The sequence below is a fragment of the Sinocyclocheilus anshuiensis genome, unplaced genomic scaffold (genome assembly GCF_001515605.1).
Source record: "Sinocyclocheilus anshuiensis isolate Anshui unplaced genomic scaffold, SAMN03320099.WGS_v1.1 scaffold1632, whole genome shotgun sequence".
In the NCBI taxonomy this organism is placed as follows: Eukaryota; Metazoa; Chordata; class Actinopteri; order Cypriniformes; family Cyprinidae; genus Sinocyclocheilus; species Sinocyclocheilus anshuiensis.
This window is the reverse complement of record NW_015558674.1, coordinates 387,587-393,172: the sequence shown is the minus strand read 5'-3', so window position 1 is coordinate 393,172 and position 5,586 is coordinate 387,587. Positions and strand designations below refer to the sequence as shown.

At 31.2% G+C, this 5,586-nt stretch overlaps 1 pseudogene; it reads right to left on the bottom strand.

The window, feature by feature from the left end:
* LOC107681269 (kinesin heavy chain-like) overlaps positions 1 to 5,586 on the bottom strand; it is a 46,120-nt pseudogene that overhangs the window by 31,941 nt on the left and 8,593 nt on the right.

Below are 5,586 nucleotides of genomic sequence, written 5' to 3'. Positions count from 1 at the left end.
CCAACTTAAGCCTGTTTTACAGCACTAAGTCTGCATTTATTTGATCAAAAATACAGTAAAAAATTATTAAATATTATTGCAATTTCAAACAGCTGTTTTCTATGTGAATATCTGTTAAACTGTAATGTATTGCTCTGAATGTTCAGCATCATTACTCCAGTCTTCAGTGTCACATGATCTTCAGAAATCATTCTAATATGCTGATTATTAGAAACATTTTTGATTATTATCAATGTTGAAAACAGTTGTGCTGCCCCATATTTTTGCGGAAATATTTTATTTTTCAGGATTCACAGATGAGTAGAAACTTCAAAAGAACAGCATTTATTTGAAATAAAAATCTTCTGTAACATTATAGCTGTCTTTAGTCACTTTTGATCAATTTAATGCATCCTTGATGGATAAAAGTATTAATTTATTAAAGACCCCAAATTTTTCAATGATAGTGTAAATAAAAATGCAATTACATTTAATTGTAAAAGAGCAGTTGTTTATAAGTTCATTGCATGCTCCTTTTATATCTTATTTAAATAAATTATACAGACAAAAATAAATCATATGAATGCATTTTAAAAGTAGCAAAAACCAGTGTGCATTATATTGAGAAAAAAAGCTTTAAAATGATTCTCTGGAGTCTGTGCATTACTCATAGGCTTGTATTTAGGTCCAAACACACCGACTCACCGTCAAGTAGGTCACGAATTTTATCCATGTAGATTTCAAAATAGGAAACCTTGAGAGAGAAACGAGAACAGCTGAAGATGTGCAGTTATCTGACAGCATTAACATTTCTTCACTAGAAAAACAAAATGATCTGTAAATATGAACGACCTCATTTTATGCATTTGTCCGTACCTTAATGTGGAACTCGAGGTTTTCATCCATGGTGTAAATGTGGTTGAAAATGTCTTCAGCAATCCTCGGGATGATTCCTCTTTTGTCAGGATCGTGCAGTTTTCCCTGAGAGAGAGAGAGAGAGAGAAAGCAGTGAGCACACTTTAATTGTACTTTTTTAATGTGAATATTCTTCTTTTATGTTCCACAGAATAAAGAACGTTTTACGGTTTTGGAGCAACACGATGGTGAGTAATCTTCATTTCTGAGTGAACTGTTCTTTAATAATGAGCACAGAGCAGTGTAGAGAGCTGTTTTACCTCCATAGTGTAGGTTTTACCAGATGACGTCTGTCCGTACGCAAAGATGGTGCCGTTATAACCGTCCAGAACATCTGTAGAGAGAGAAACACTAAATCAACCATCAGCCCTTAAGAACAATGTGGATTTACTTTTAAATTGTAACATTTTTAAATCAAATGTAGCATGTGCAGGATACAAAGTATCATCAATGTGTTATTAGAGGAAACAAATAGAAACATTTTTTAATTTAGTTGTTATAGCAGAAAATGTAAAATATTAAAAGAGGGGTAACACTCTAAAAAATGCTGGTTTGTTTCAACCCAATGTTGGGTCAGATATGGACTAACCGAACTGTTGGGTTAAAAAGTTAATTTAAAAATGTAACCAAAATTTAACCCAACAGTTGGGTTAGTCCATATTTGACCCAACATTGGGTTGAAACAACCCAGCATTTTTTAGAGTGTAAGAAGCCTCCATGAATAAACTTTTACAGAATGTATAAATGACTTCTGATATAATTATGATTAATATTTATATATTTATAAAAGTGTCATTCATGTAAAATACTAAAACAACTCTTCGATTTATAATTGTATTTTTTTTTTTAATGTAAAAATATTTAAATTTTAGTTGAATAATTGAATAATCGATGACGCACAAAGCAGAATCCCAGTAAAAGAGATCTATCTGAAAGGTAAAATTATTCTATGACAGGCATATGAATATTTACATATTTAATCGCCCATATTTTAATTGAAGACAATAGCAACAGTATGAATGCAAATTTAATGATTTTACTCAATCTATAGGTTTTAATGAAAGCGAAGATGTCTGAAATGTACATCTAATTCATGGAAATATTAAATAATAACCCCATTAATGAATTAATTAAATAATAATTAAATATTAAATAATAACCCCATTAATTAAATAATAATAATAATCAATTAAATAATAATAAAAAGATTAAATAATAACCCCATTCATTAATTAATTATAATTATTATTAATTATTATTATTATTTAATGAATGGCATTATTATTCAATATTTAATTATTAAATAATAATTAAATATTAAATAATAACCCCATTAGTTAGTATTGAATTTAGTATTAAGATTAAAAAGTATTATATTTAAAAACAATAACTCCAAGGGACTCATTTTGTCATTTCACTTCAAAATAAAAACTCCATTTACCTCACAAATCTAAAAACATTAATGTGTCCACAAATCATTAACAAATAGACACAAACAAAACATATCACAGATCACTATTTTCCACAAAATTAAATCAGTTAACCTCAAAACTGTTTCAACTGACTAAATCTCACAAATGTTGATATTCAGATGAAATGCAATTATCTTTATTTATGAGAAATAGTATGTGCTATACAATATTTTGACATGTATTTATATGTTTTTGAAGAATCAGTCCCTATCTACACACTCACCTTTGACGATCTGTTTGGCACACGTGTTGTACACCTGCTCCTGCGTGCAATTCGTGGGAAAGACTTTGTCAAAAACATACGGCTTCCCCTGTAAGACATAAACACATTCACTTCTATATAGACAATAATAAGTCCAGATAGGTGAAGAAATGTGCATGCTTCACGTTAAGTGCTTCAGTCAGTAACACGAGCTTTACTTGATCCTCAGAAGAGCATCAAAGTCTCCAGAGCAGATGCACACCTGAAGAGTCTCGACGCACACGTTATATGAAGTCGACTCAGACGTTTGTAATGACAGAACACTTAACCTTTGCTTTCAGCTGCGGTGCAGTCCCTTGACGCGTCTTAAAATAGACTGCTTTATGTCTGTCTGTGCTTGCAGGAATCATAATGAGAGTCTAAAAGTGTGTGTTGTGATTGGTTAGCTGGGCCAGTGTGTGTTCAATTTGAGCGAGATTTAAACCCGGATGATTGTAACCACTCTAAGTTCGTCTGCCTTGGGAAAGCTAGCGTGTGTCTGACATAGTGATAACACTCGTTGCCTTCTCTAGTGCAGCTCAACCAGGTCTCGTCCCATTCGTCGATATTTGTGATATCACAAATCCCGGAAAATATGCGTTGTAGTCCAAACGAGTCGTTCGTTGTAGTTTTTGAAAAGTGATTTCTGTTAAATAAAATATCTCCTTTTGAAGTGGATTTTGAGCTTTGTAACTTCGCAGATCTTTTTTATTCTCAAACAGCAACATTACAGACTAACTAAAGTTGAAAAAGTGAAAAAGCATAATAGGACCCCTTTAAGAGCGAGGGCTGTGTGGAGGGATTGTGGGATACGCTCTAATAGCTTCAGTCCAGCAGAGCTCCGTCATTAACATTTCCCTCTTTAACAGCTTCATCCAAACATCCATCCGGTTCACACGGCACATAGAGATGGACGTTTCTTCCATTCTGTCCCTGCATACGCTCACGTTTACTATGATAGATAACCAGGTAATGCATTACACTGTGGGAACATTCACTGTAAAAAAAAATTCCGTAAAATATACGGTAAAAAACTGGAAGCTGTGGTTGCCAGAATTTTACCAGAAAAAATATGGTAGCAACGTTTTACGGATTTAACTTAAATTTACATTTAAAAAACATTTCATTAACTGATACAATGTTAATATGCCAACCTATTGAAGTTCTGAAATCTGTTTAGTGCCTTTGTAATACACTGATAACTACCAAAAACAGCTGGTGATGAGAAAGTCACATGATGAACCAAAGCCCATCACAAGCTGAGAAAGAAAATACTAATATATTCAGAAGGTGCACAATGTCATTCACACAGACACTAAACACCATCATGGTAACACACATGAGACTGAAATAATACAATAGACATTAATTTAACAACATTAGATGTAAATGGTAAGAAAAACTAAGAAGAAACATAGTTATTTCACCGGAAAAAAAAACACCAGATGTGAAATTCTGGGAATGTCAATTTATGGTTTTTCACTGTAAACTATACATTCTTTTTCACTTCCAACAACTCTATTTTACTGTAAAATGACATTACAGTTTTTGGTAACACTTTCTATGAAGCCCGTAATTATAAGGGTATTTTTAAGGCATTATAATTAATGCATTATAAAAGACCTTATAATATGTTGTATCATCTCATAAATAATCATAAGAACTATTTAATGTATTATAATACCTACTTATTTGTGGTTATAGCTTTTAAGAGTATGATGATTTATAACACACAATGAACATGTTGCATCCACTTAAGTTACAATGAATTATATTTCCCATAGTTATAATGTATTATAAATCTCATACTGTATCTTGCCATTGTTTAAGATCTGCACAATCACTTAGTACATCCTATTAGTGTTCTACTGTAAAATGACAAATACAAAGTCTTCATGAAAACATCCGAGCAGCTCATGTATATCTTTTGTCTTTTGTATCATTATTTCTGTGTTACAAACATACAGACATGTTGCATCCACTTAAGTTACAATGAATTATATTTCCCATAGTTATAATGTATTATAAATCTCATACTGTATCTTGCCATTGTTTAAGATCTGCACAATCACTTAGTACATCCTATTAGTGTTTTACTGTAAAATGACAAATACAAAGTCTTCATGAAAACATCCGAGCAGGTCATGTATATGAAACAAGTCTTTTGTATCATTATTTCTGTGTTACAAACATACAGATAATCACAGAAGTACTGGGATAAATGTTTATAGTCCGGATATAAACAGTAGCGATCAAAATAGAGAAAATCACCTTTTTGAAAGTGACTTGAGGCTTCAAATAAAGATTGTATCCATTACAACAAGTGAGAAGTGATTTAAAAAGAGATTCGTTAGAAAAACGCTGATTCGTTCAGGAATGAAACAAGTCTTTATGAGCGAGTCATTGAATCATTCGTTCAACTTGATTTTTTAAATAATTAATTGAATATTGAATATATTTTATAAATAGACTGCAGCAATTAGCATTTTGTCAGAACCTCTATAAATTCCATGTTATATATTTTTTTCAGAATTGTGGGAGGAATGTGATATCTATCATTTTTATTTTATTTTTTTTTTATTGTAATTCTCCATTCTCAGTTTTTCCAGAATCGTGCGGCTCTAGTTGGTCATTTATCCACATGTAATGTAAACAAATAAATGACTTTAATTTCAGGCTAAGCACATTGTTTCTTTCAACCCAAGCAATGCCCCTGATAACAATCCCATAATGTTTGCAAAATGATCAAATGGAATGTTCTTTCAACGTTTGCATAACCAAAAAAATAATAATAATAATAAAATGATAAGAACATATAAGAAAAACTGGACGTTTTGAATATAAATAACATTTTTATAATTAATGGGAATGTTAGCAAAACATTCTTAGAACGTTTATTACATATTATTAGATATTTTTGTTAACTAAGTAGATAGATAGATAGATAGATAGATAGATAGATAGATAGATAGATAGATA